At 35.6% G+C, this 13,514-nt stretch overlaps 1 long non-coding RNA gene across 1 annotated transcript; it reads right to left on the bottom strand.

Moving 5' to 3' along the window:
- Positions 1 to 347: 347 nt before the first annotated feature.
- Positions 348 to 13,030, bottom strand: LOC126824590 (uncharacterized). The gene is made up of 5 exons (XR_008788492.1): positions 12,873 to 13,030; positions 10,025 to 10,128; positions 4,866 to 4,973; positions 3,737 to 3,848; positions 348 to 1,224 (listed from the first exon to the last, which is right to left on the bottom strand). It is a non-coding gene; the product is annotated as an uncharacterized LOC126824590 (long non-coding RNA).
- Positions 13,031 to 13,514: the final 484 nt, after the last annotated feature.

The following is a 13,514-nucleotide window of genomic DNA, read 5'->3' as shown; positions in this document are numbered from 1 at the left end:
TACTATCTCTGATCTTAAGACAGGAACGTCACTTGTTCCCCTACCCCACCCTAATATTATAGTCCGAATCATCTGATAATTTACTGTCTATGATAACTACGACGATCAGGCATGGAGACTCCTCTAAACCCTATCCTTTAAGGAAACAGAACGTACCCAATACCCCCCCCCCCCAATACCTTAAAAAGATAAACATGTATATCTGACTGTAATTGTTCGTCATCCGAAAATATAGCTATTAGATGTCAGGAAACAGAAGTGACACATTTCCTGACTTTTAATACGATTATACACGTAAACATATCCATATTTTTACCTTCAACGTAGAAAAAAATTCCATACTTAACTAACGTTCACAATTTTATTGGCGAATATTATGCATTTCAGGGATTTTTAATGTACAAAAAATATACCAAACCAATTTAAGTCTACCAAAGAAGATTTAACAGAGAAGGTTAAGAACACAAGAAATATTGCACCAATAGTCTTGTAAAGTAAAATATCTGTTGTGGTCAATAAAAATACATGTACTTAAAATGCTTTCTTTGGGTTTTTTTCTTCTTGTAAAATGTTGCCAAAGATTAGATAAATAAATGCTAGTAATCTACAGTGGGACCGACACTAAGCTTAGAGAAAATTCAGTTCATTCAAGTAATGAAGCCAACAATCTTCAATAGCCCAATGGACATGCGCAAGTCGTTACAGATAACTAAAATAAACCAGGATCACATAAAATGGCTAAAGTAGTTCGGTGGTTTTGGTATGCGTCATTTTGACTAGAAATTGGTGTAATAGACTACCTGTAATATGAATTTCAATACAGAATTCAAATGAGTTGGATCGTTTAGACGACGTTATCCTTAAAAGAATGTTATAACAAAATATGACCCCAATTTAGGAAAAGCAAATAAGTCACTTAGATACCCTGTTTATAACAAATTTGAAAGCAAAAGCTACTTATTCATAAAATAATAAATTGTATTGTATTGCATCATTCCTATCATTGTAAATATAATACTTGATCGTAGAATCAATATTTAACAATATAACCAGTAATTCTTCTTTTGTAGTGCAATGCATCACAAAATAAGTGAAACATGATAAAAATATAAAAGGTCTGTTTAATTTGGTAGTCTGTACATCAGAAGGGTGGTTTGTAATATGACGTCACTGAAAAACTGGGCTGAGTATCAAAAATTCTAACTCTCGAAAATCAAACGAAATCTGAAAAAAAATATTGAAATACAGATTAGACATAACCATTTAACCACAAACATACTAAACTACCATCAACGACAATCCGCTAGCATTAATTTGCTTTGTTCGTCTCTGTATTTTTACCATACGGTTATTATAAAGGATTGTCTCCCTTTACAAAGCTCACCTGGAAGCAGTCCATCAACTTACTATTCTCCTTTTGACTTACATCCCGCTTCTACTCGTTGCCACTGGCAACCTTTGATAAAACTGTTCTGTTTAGTTGCAATACATGCATTAAAGTTTACGTGTATCAGAAACGTGAAGAAAGAGTACTGTTCATTCCAGATACACGGATACTTTTGAACCGTTTAAGATACCTATCAAGCAATGAGTAGCGGACGTTTAGTCCGACCCAGATCGCAGTAGGTAACATGCCTCTAACAAATGTACATGAAACAACTAGTCAAAATCATAGTAACAAAACAAAATGGGGGGAACTACATGGCAGTTCAAAAACATATACAATGACATTAAATTAACATAACAACATATTACAAAAATCAATTATTATACATATCAATTGGCATATATTTCATAATTTGGTTTGATTTATATTAATATGCAAAATATATAAATTAGAATATTGAATAATTATTTTAATTAATTGTGATGATATAAGGCGCAGTTCTCTTGCTGGACACTTCACAGGCATTGAAAATAAGCAGGATGAAAAAAACGCCTAGAAAGTCATAAACTTTATTACAAATAAATTTCAACGGAAGAACCATCCGCCGATGCATACTTTCAACAGAAATGACCCACGTTTCGCATTTCCTTTACACTACATTTAATAATATCGCAGTCCTCTACGCCATAGAAAGTTGTTTTGACGATATGGTCTAAAGAAACACGTGATTGTTTTACGCTCAGAGTATCATAGCAAGACGCACGTGTAAATACTACTCAGGTCGTCTCTCCACTGCGAAATCATTCTACCATGAAATGTAACGTGAGGCTCAGAAAGGGATAAATAATGAAAGAGCAGAAAGTATTTGTCACTTTTCGGTTGAAACGACTCGATAATAAATACTATTTTTCACATTTTGCTTCACAATACTCGATAGAAATGTGATGTAAGTAACTTATTAGCACCTTTCCTCGGTGTATCGGTGAATATCAGGACAGTTTTGGTCGGGGGCCGCCTCGGCTGGGCCCCTCGACCAAAACTGTCCTGATATTCACCGATACACCGAGGAAAGTGTGCTAATAACTACTACTTAACCGGTTAATTCGTGTCACATTGCCCGGCTCAGACTTTTCCGAACGCTCTCCAACACAGACGGAGCAGCATGCAACAACGTCTTGCAATGCCTAGCAAAGTTTGTTTGAGTTTGACCTTTGCAATTTTGCGATACGCAGATTTGAAGTAGCTTACTAGTACACATACTAAAAAAATAATATAGCTATATTCGCCGCACATATCACCGTAACCAACCTCTTAGCCCTGTTATCATTCCAACAATTGACAATATTAAATAATTAATGGAGATCCCTATTTTCAGCACATTACTCGAAAAATTTAACTAACTAGTGCTAGGTCAATGAATCTAATTGTGTGTTTTCTCTCAGGTCAAATTGGAGGGTCTAGAGCACAAGTGATCTAACTACCAATTGTCATATTTTGATCTATTTAGTTGGCCATATTCTTTGACGCATAATGTATTTCGTGTCAAGGGATCTAATGTGTAGCGGAATTATTAATTCCAGGGCGGATGATTAAAAAAGTCATGGCCTAAATGCTCCAAAGTTGATTGTGGTATAGTGATCTATCTGTAGTTGGGCCAACTGTCTTCTAGTATTAATAATGTCAGTTACGGTGCGATATGCGGCAATATCGAAAGGAACCGTGATCTTTGAGTTATAAACATACATTTAAAGTTTCAGCAAAATCTGATAAAAATTGTGACCTCTAGGGGGCCCAGAAGCCAAAACGTGATTTTTCGTACAATGATTTCGCCACAATCCATAAAGTTATGATCCGATACATGCCAATATCGAAAGGAACTGCGATCTTTGGGATATAAAGCCATAATTAAAGGTTCGTCAAAAGCAGATAAAATTGTGACCTGTAGAGGGTCCACAAAACATTTTTGAGCAAGCAAGCCCGGGGCAACACACTCTTTACGTTCCGCGGAGTCGTGAGCGGCAATTCCGCCGGGAGCGCCGCCGCAAACATGGTTTGAGGGTACCCATAGCCCCCTTAGCCGCGGACCCAGAAGAGGTGAACCCAAGATTTATTTGTATTTTTTCTTCCAGTGTACACATCACCGGGTACCATTTTCCACACATGTGCCGATGATTTCTTTGCACAGATATAGATATGAAAAAAACCCATTCTGATTCTGAGTTGTATGCCCAAACCATACAGCCAGGCCCCATCTTAACTTATCCTCGGTAACAGTTTTAAAACAAACGAGGCTGAACCGAGCCAAACCGGGTATCGGGCCAAACCGAATTTACAAAAGTAATGTTTTACCTGACGTCCTTACGCTTTGGTTTCTGCTGCTTTCTGTATCAAAGATCTCAAGAGTTGATATCGGTCAGAAAGATTTAAATCACCCAAGATATCATCGCCATTTCGTTTTCCACTAAAAGACAGAAAGATGATTGACATTTTACACATGTCATGGAAATCACTATACATATATCAATATATCAATATACTGTTATCTATTAAATTTTACATATATTTTTATAAAAAATAGTGTGGTTTTTTTTAAAAATGAAAGTATAGTATTGAATTTGTTCAGAAGTCCCGCCCCCTCCCCCCGTACCCACAATCACCCCATCCCACCCAAAAACAACAAACAACACACCAAAAACAACATTGGGAATTATTTACCGTATAATTCTAACAATATCTATTAATGCCGACATGCAACAAAACAAAATTAAACAGACAGTGCATTTCAAAGGAGAGAAGTAAGCAATTACAACAACATCAAGCAGTAAATGGAAAATCATTAGTATTTGTAAAGAATTTTCTATAGGTTATATAATGCGTCTATATGTATCATGCCATCCGACTGCTGTAAAAGCCATATGATATATTTGTTGTACAACTTTCGTTGATATTATGTATCTACATAAATAAACTTAAATCAACCAAAGTAGATTAATAAAAATACAACAAACCGGGAACACATCTGTTACGACATTAAAAATTCTAAGCTGCAAATAAGATATCCTCTCCCAATTTAAACTTGTAAACTAAAGGAATATATAAAGCATAGGTTTTCTAGAATTACAAAAGGTTTGTATGGTGACGAATCTAATAAATGGAGAAAACTTGTGTTTAAGTGGGCGAAATATGTGATGTAATATGAAAACACGGAGCTTGGGGGTATTGGGGTTTCAGTAGGGTGGGGTGGGGGAAAACATGTGATGTACTATGAAAATACAAAAATAGGGGTAGTGTTGTTCAGGTGGCGGTAATGATGATGGTGTCATAATGAAAACACAAAGCTCGGGGTATTGGTGTTCAGGTGGAGGTGATATAATATGGTGTCATAATAAAAACACAAAACATGACGGTATTGGTGTTCAGGGATGGCTACTATTAAGGTGCGGATAGTTTGGCTTGGGCTATACAGATATTTACGTACATCCTAAGTGGATCAAATTGGCCATGAGCCACAAGACCTCCGTTATTTGTTAAAGCTATAAGGGCCTGTAACTCTGCTATTCTTTGATCAGCTCCAGATCTTCTCACTCTGGGAAGTAAAATTAAAATATCTTAGCAACAGTATCCAAAAGGAATAAAATTGTTTCCAGAATTTAAGAAGTGAGTTTCGGCAATATTTTCTCTAGTATGTGCTTTGGGTACATAAACTCACTATATCATTTTGCGATAACGTTTGTAATTTGACTTTATATTTCCCAGATTCGTCTCATAAATCAATATTTTGAAGGATTGGATATCAAAGGTGGACCTATTCTTTTGATGTGCTGTATACTCTTAAAAAGACATTCTTGTCAATTGTATCTTGGATAATGTCAAAATGTCCACATGACACACTAATTTTAACTCTCGATCAGTACCCTGTATGTTTTAAAATATCAGATAGTATATTTTTTATCAGCCACGATTCGCTAGACACTGTCAGTCGTCATTCCAAATTTTCATAAAAAAATTCATATCTCTAACCTTCAGGGTTACATATGGTCTCGTGGGCGTTAAAATAATGCCGCGTTCGTATAAGTTTCGACTTAAAATAGCTTTCAAATTACAAAGTCCAAATTTTTAGTTGTTAATATTAAAGGGGTTTTAACGCCCGGGTTAGTGCCGTTCAAGTTTTTTGGGCATACTTATGGTTATGAAATTGTTCCCTTTTCCCCTTAAAGATACATTAGTTAAGAGTTTTATAAAGAGTTGGCCATTCTTGCTATAATAATTCAAAAATAGATGATAAAAAACGAAAATGTTAAAAATTTCAGTCAAATTACTTTGTTATGAACGGAATTGTCACTGTTGGAAGTTTTGACTAGAAATAGGCATCAATTGGCGATCGTTTGATTGACATACGATAACTCCACCCACATATTCTTGATTATCAAGTAACATGCTCAATGGCTACAGAGTTGATTTTGAGCTTGTCGTGTAAATAAAGGTCTAATTAATAATTTCTATATCTGAACCAATAGGCAGATTTAGCTCTTGCATAATGTATGTTTAAATGACAAATAGGAAACTTCTGCATTTTTCTGGTTTCCATTACGTGTTATTATTAATATTCATTAAACGTGACGTATGTCAATAGAAAAAATGAAACAATTTGGGCTTGTTATTTTTGACATGAATAACAGAACATAGGCTCGCCTTCATTATTGATTTTCCTGATGTAATACCCGCAAATATATGTTACGTGCCAGGTATTTTATTATTTCCAGCTCTGATTTATATACCAGTAATGACTATGTGAATGTAATAAGAGTTATTACTCCTTCCTGACGACGATATAAATTATGACCGCCATAACAACCGACACCTGATTAGTTGTGTCGTACTTAATTTGGGAATCTACAGGTAGACGGAATTAATAGGCTATCATTTAGTTCAGCCATTAGATCTGTAAAACTTTGCATGCTTCTGATAAATTATCATTTAACATACTTACGTGGTGGTTCAGCTACATGAATAATGTTTCTGGACATGCGCATTACACAGTACGATATATAATTAATTATAATATATAACGTTATTCGTATTAATAACATTCATTATGCACACAATACACATTTAGAATAAGAGAATAAACGTGGGTGATCTGGTTGATTTAGGTAGGAATATAATGTTAAATGGTGTGTTAGTTTAATTAATGATAGGTCAAACTACCAAAGCTTAACCTTTTATTTCGACTGAGTTTTCAATATCGCTTAGCCTCGATCCCTCCCTCACAAACTGTTCTCGCCCTGACTACAGCGAGCACTAGTCTGGACAAAATAGCACCCAATTAATATATTATATAGAGTCAAGGGTCATACAGTTCTTGTGTTTTACAATTGGCGGAGCGGATGAAAAATGACCTTAATCTTGTATTTGAAAAATTTAAGACTCGCTGTTACCACGTGATTGAGCCATTTCCTAAAAGTCATTACGTAAACTGTATACGTGAATAGCTAGACAACCAGTCATCTAAACACAATGGATGCTACTTTGTCCAATATAATATTAGTGGTAGTCGAAATCGTTACAATTTAAACGGTAGCGATCGTACATGTCGCCAAAGACATTAACACACCCAATTCAACACCCAAACCAAGGAGATCATGTCATAGACACTTTAATGATAATTATATTTGTATATCAACCAACACGAGATTATTAAATCCTCAAATGCATATGCAGTATTTTACATGCCCGTTATATAGTTCATCCACGATTCATATTCTCCATGCCGTCTATAATAGACCAAACCTGTGATGGACATTTACAACTCCACACGCTATATCCCGACAGCCTCGGGGTGGATGACGTCCACCTAAAGCTATCCAAGCTAGAAATTCAGCAGTTTTCAAATCCGCAGTTTGACGCTTTGATCTGCAATTTAATTATAACCATCTATGCAATTTACATATCAAAGAAATACAAAAGTACAAAGAAGGGGGGGGGGTATTTCCAAGCAAATGATGTGTGGCATAGCGCGGTATAGACTGTGTAATCGTACTCTGGCTCGTGTATCATACTTATCACTTCTTTATTTAAAATAGAAGGTGCCGTGAAGTCGATTTCGGGGTACTTCAAAAACGCGGTAAGTCTCAAAACTAGAGCTTAAGAAGCACATGTATCTTTATAAAAACGTGAACATTTTGAGCTTTTTCCTTAACATGTTTGGAGAATTTACTAAAATGTCTGTATAGGAAGCAAAATATTAAGGCCAGTAGCAACAGTATATTTAATGGACGAGTTATTGTTGGAGTACATTATTTAGATGCAGTTTTAGACTACTGTACTAAAAAAAAAACAAAAAAAAAAACACAACACAGTTTATATGGAAATACAATCACTGGTTTATAAGTATAGCACGACGTTTCGACAAGTATTCTCTTATCGTTATCAAACACAAATGAAACGTCGTGCTATACTTATAAACCAGTGTCATCATTTGTGCTTGATAACGATAAGAGAATACTTGTCGAAACGTCGTGCTATACTTATAAACCAGTGATTGAATTTCCATATAAACTGTGTTGTGTTTTTAATGTGTTCAATCGCTAAATGCCACTCAAGGATTATACTGTACTCAAGCTGTGAAATCGGATCACAATTATAGTAGACATGCAGTACCTAATATCAATAGATATGTTCCGAATGCAAATAAAATATATGCTCAATATAGATTTGCCATTTATAAAGGTTTGGTGTGTTTCCAAGCACTTATTTCCTTAAGAACATTTATATATTACACAAAACGCATTTGAAATGAAAAAGCAACCTGGCTAACTAAGACGGGTATACATCATGTAGTGTGCTATCAGAGATATATTTCGATTTCCACCTGTCAACGGTTAACACGAGTTTTCCGTCCCAACCGAAGGGGCATTCAGTATTAAAATTATAAAACTAGTTATATTATCCTTAATGTGTATGTCAATCAGTCTATTTCACAATTACCCGACCTAGCGTCCCTTCTTTCAATAGACAATAACCGTATTAGTATGTCGTTTATATTTACATTACAGAGCAGTCTAATAACACGTCTAAAAAGTATGTGTTCTATTGACCCGACTTGATCCCTCACTTAGCCAATGCTATTGACAATTCTAAAGACCAATTTGGGTACAAATAATAACACGTACGTGGGGAGTTCTGGACAAACCGCGTGGGGATTTCTCACTTTCTAAAAGACAGTACCGGAAGAGAAAACAAGATGGCTGGATTTAATACTTCCATTGTCTATACTGTGATACATATAGGTTAGTGAGTTCCTCCAGACTGAAAGTCACTCCAGCTTAAAGCCAAACCAGTTATCTGAAGCTATTCGGACCCAGCTAAATTTGTTCTGATTGCTTAACAAAATGTAAAACTGATTAACTTTGTTTACTTTGAAAGCTATCCACCGATATATGCGTTCGATGTTATCAATATGGCGAGACGGAGGGATTGTAACTGACACGTTTAATTTTATTACTCGAGATTTATCAGAATGGATTGAATGAACATATTATTATCTAAATTCCAGTAATATAGATCGTTTGCAGGGGTGTTTACAAGGTTTTGGCTCAGTTCCCGAATTCAACTACTCATCTTGTGGTTGTTCTTGGGGCCGACATTCTTCAAAAAAGCACAAGGCCCTGCCAATTCAGGTACGCGTGTTCCTTTGACAATTGACTGACTTCGATTATTGATATGACACAATTCCAAGATGGCCGCGGTGACATCATAGTCAGTGATACTTGTTAAGATCGTATGGGGTAACTTGACACTTTTCATAAGCAATTATCACTATCGACACTGTAGACATGAGAAATTAAAAAAAAAAAATAGGTGTTAATAAGGCATTATGATTTGACAAAGGCGGAAATTAACCAACGCCGAGTCATCAATATACTAGTTTCCGAGAATAAAGCCCCTCCCTCCCACGTTATCTCATGTGGTCCATGAATGCTTGTTCTACTTTTCTCAAATGTTAATTTTCTAAAAATGATTAACTTATATCTTTAATGTGTCGGTCGGGGACCATCGCTAGTAACATATTCCACAGATAGCGATCAACTCTCCAAAGGAATACGAGTTGCACTTGATTAAAATTTGTTCCGACCACCGACTTGTTCTACTGGCGATCTGTCATATATCCACTCCAGTACAAAGTTTTATTTCAGAAGACGCCAAACACTACTCATTTTCTTTAATAAAATGCCAGGGTGACCCCTCCAAAAGAAAAAGCCTAGAACCCATAAAATTATTATTAAATCTTCATAGGTCCAGCAAAATTCAAGGAATTTGCAGGACATGAACTTCAGTCTGTGGGCGATCGTTCACCAAAGTTTATCTTGGTGGCTTTGCATAAAAGTCATTCTTTCCAAAATATACCTCAAGTGACCTAAGCGGCATAGCAGGAAAACTTGCATAAGTTGCGCAAAATTGTCAATTACTCGAACACATTCCTTTTTGGGGATTTCCCTATCTATATCGCATATCTATATCTTTTCTTGTAGGTCACCTTTGACAAATTAACCCAAACCAACCCTTGTCGGTGATTAGTAGGACCGGTAATTTAAATGGCAATGTCTCTGTAAGAGTACAGCTGTGAATAAATATTACCTGCTATGGCTGTTGTGAATAGATTTTGTTTCTGTGAACGTTGATAATAGGATAACTAAAACCAGGGAAAATAAGGCAACTCCGAACCTAGGCATCTTTATTGGCTGAAAATAAGGAAATAATATACGTCACATATAAACATTTTTACTAGTAGTGCGTTACGTGGGGAACTAGACGATTGCATCATCAAGAAATGAAAATGAAATTGGGTTTAACGTCCTTCTTTATGTGGAGGGTTGGATAGCTGCATGGTTAGCGTGCGCGCGCTGTATCATAAAGTCTGTCATTGAGTCGACTGGCGTGGTTTCGAATCCCCGGTCGACGTGACAAGGAGTAGAGTCGCCTGTCCAACCTCGTGGGTTTTCTCCGGGTCCTCCGGTTTCCTCCCACTGCTAAAGACCCCTATGCGCAAGCGAATTATTGAAATAAAATTAAACCATATGTTAGTCTCAAAATGACGTAGTTTGTGTCGAGTGGACGTTAAACCCCATTTCTCTCTCTCCCTTCTTTATGTACCAATCTAGAAAATAAAGACGGGCATACGAAAAGCAGGGCATAACCTTCCTGCAAGCTTCCTTTTATGGTTTTTCCTCCATCCGAACTATTATACGTTGTTACATTGTTTGAATTTACATCGTGTTCATTTTGAAACTGAAATGGTATAATATATAAGCTACCACTGATCAGACAACGTGCTTCTGTCTGTTTTATTCAAAATGAACGGAAGTGGTGAGTGACATCTGAGGTTTCTTCAACACAATATTTTTGTTATTTTGATACCATAATCCTTGTGTGGAATATAGCGAGTGAGCATGATAAAAACATAACTATTATAATCGAATACATATAGCACAACGTTTGGACAAATGCTAGCTCGTGGATTTCAAGCGAAAACTTCTGCTTGAACACGATAAAAGAACATCGCGGAAACGTCGTGCTATGTAAGTTTAACAAACCATTGATTGTATTCCATTATAATGGGTGTTGAGCTTTTATTTTGGGACTAACATATGGTTAATTGTATTTACTATTGTACTAGTGTGTAATGCAGGATAAAATATTTTTTCCCGGGCAACAACAATTTCGCATTCGCTTCTTTCAATTACAAAGCGTTCTTTTACGACGTATTAAAGAGAAGACCTCCATGTCATCTGCAGGTGGCGCCCGTGATAGCGGAAACTGTGCTTTGCAAATCTTAAATGTTCCCCTGGGCTTCTATCGAATGGTTTAACCCGTGCGCTTTTGGCCATAAGGTCTGTTATTGAGTCAAATGACATGGTTTCGAGCCCACACACACTCTCTCTCTCTCTCTTGACCGCAGAAACTGGGCTTTGCAAATCCTATCTACTCGACAACCACTGTAAGAACACACTGCGCATCTTTATAAAACCGTGATGGTGAAAACGTAAATGTAATAATGAACGTCGCTTTCAGAATACTTTGCCTTGTCTTATTTAAACAAGAAAACCCGATCCTGTTTTTGTTGGAACCAGTTATTTTTTTCTTCCTTTACGAATTAAATAGCACAGATATTTCAATTGTTTTAGACGGAATTATTCCGTAAGTAATACCAATCGACAAATAATCAATTTTAATATTTAATTTAATTTGAATGAACTAATGCACGTGTAACGCAATATAATAGACCGACAGAGTGTTCTGGGAAAAAGGAAGCATACACTATCTCATGCACATCATCTCACGAGTCCCCTCCCCACCCCAACACACACACACAAATCCCCTGTCCCGCCAAATGGCCAAGAGAATTCTAGAGTCTACTTTATCTTCTAAATCTATCGACATTACATAAGCCAATAAGCAGGTTTATTTTAAAACGATCAGAGATTTTGTATTAGTTGGCTTCGTTCTACATTATATTAGCACTCCCTATAATTCATATTGATTGCATGCAAAATGCCAGGGGTAAATGAAGATATTTATAATTTTTACAACAATAGGTCCCTAAATATAGTTAATCACTTATATGCCAATGTTTAGTAAGGTTTATGATTTATTTCTGTTGTGCAAAACATATTAATATTTTTAACGTTCAAGAAAATTGCATAAGTTGTTTATATCACGATTTGATTTTCTGTTAATGAGTTTAATATTTCAAAATTTCTGTCAAGGAGATTGTACATTTCAACCCCCATGTGCTATTACATATAGTGTGATTTTATTTTCTATAATACCCTAATTTTTCAGTTGTATATTATTTAATCTTTTAATCTCCAGTCTTTATAAATTGTTGACATTTGGCTTATATGTGATTAAATAGTCTTATCTTTAGACGGCGGAGAGGGAGAGGGCGAGAGGGAGAGAGATACGACAAAAAGGACATTTTGAGACGAACATATGGTACGATTTTATTTCAAATAATTGCCTTGCGCGTAGGGGCTTTAGCAATCGCGTCTACTCCTTGTCACGTGCAAGTGTGGAGTCGAACCTACTTTACATTACAATTGGTCCACCAACACTCCCAACCTCCGCAATGAAGTAAATATTAACACCATTTCAATATTCCTGGGATATTATGGAAAGTTAAATGTGTGCAGTAATACATTTCATTAAGTGAACGGTCACAACTTCGATTCGAAATCAACTATTATTTTAAATAAGTCATAAGTCTCAAATTTTCATTACTTTAGAAATATTTTCGTATAGATTTATGATTTTGTTTTTTTTTCTTTCAGTAAGCCACTTATTTTTATCGTGAAAGCTATTTGTCATTAACACAATGACTATTTTAGAATACAATCAAATAGATGTTTGGATTATTGAAATAATAAAAAAAAACAACAAAAAACCAACAAAAAAAACCAACAAAAAAAACAAGAATACAATATACCTTTTTGTTAAAACAGCTAATACCTCCACTGAATTCACTTTTCTCTTCTTTCTTTAACTGTCTGCCTTTCTTTTTTTAAAATTCTTGATTGTCCCTTCTTAATGAACGAATCAAGATAAAACTGGGATTTATATAGTCCGCGGAAGTGTACTGCGTGACTGGGCGTAAAGAGGCTGATGGAAGCGCGGATATTTACTCTGCACGCGCCACTTGATATAATCAATATAAACTCATCAATCAAACGATAGGAAGAAAAGTTGAAATTTATTACGGACATGTTTCAACTGAACATACTGACAACGTATTATTATCGCAGCGATACGAACAATTCTCAATTGACAAATATTTCAATACGACTGCAGAAATGTATCAATTGTAGCTGTAGTTAACTGTCAGTTGACAAGTGTTAATTGTAGTTTTACGACAATAAATATTCTTTAATTGACACACGGACCTTTTCCAGTTGCTTATTCCATGGACTCTTGTCATTTTACCAAACTTTAACTGGTTTTAAATAAAATTCTTCTGATACGAAACTAGGAGAATATTCATTTATAAGTATCATAGATATGAGTCCATTCGTTCTGTTGAAAATACAACTCATAATAATTTCAACTTGCTAAAATTCACTTAATATATGGA

This window comes from Patella vulgata, chromosome 6 (assembly GCF_932274485.2).
Source record: "Patella vulgata chromosome 6, xgPatVulg1.2, whole genome shotgun sequence".
NCBI classification, from domain to species: domain Eukaryota; kingdom Metazoa; phylum Mollusca; class Gastropoda; family Patellidae; genus Patella; species Patella vulgata.
This window is presented reverse-complemented; position numbering and strand designations above follow the sequence as displayed.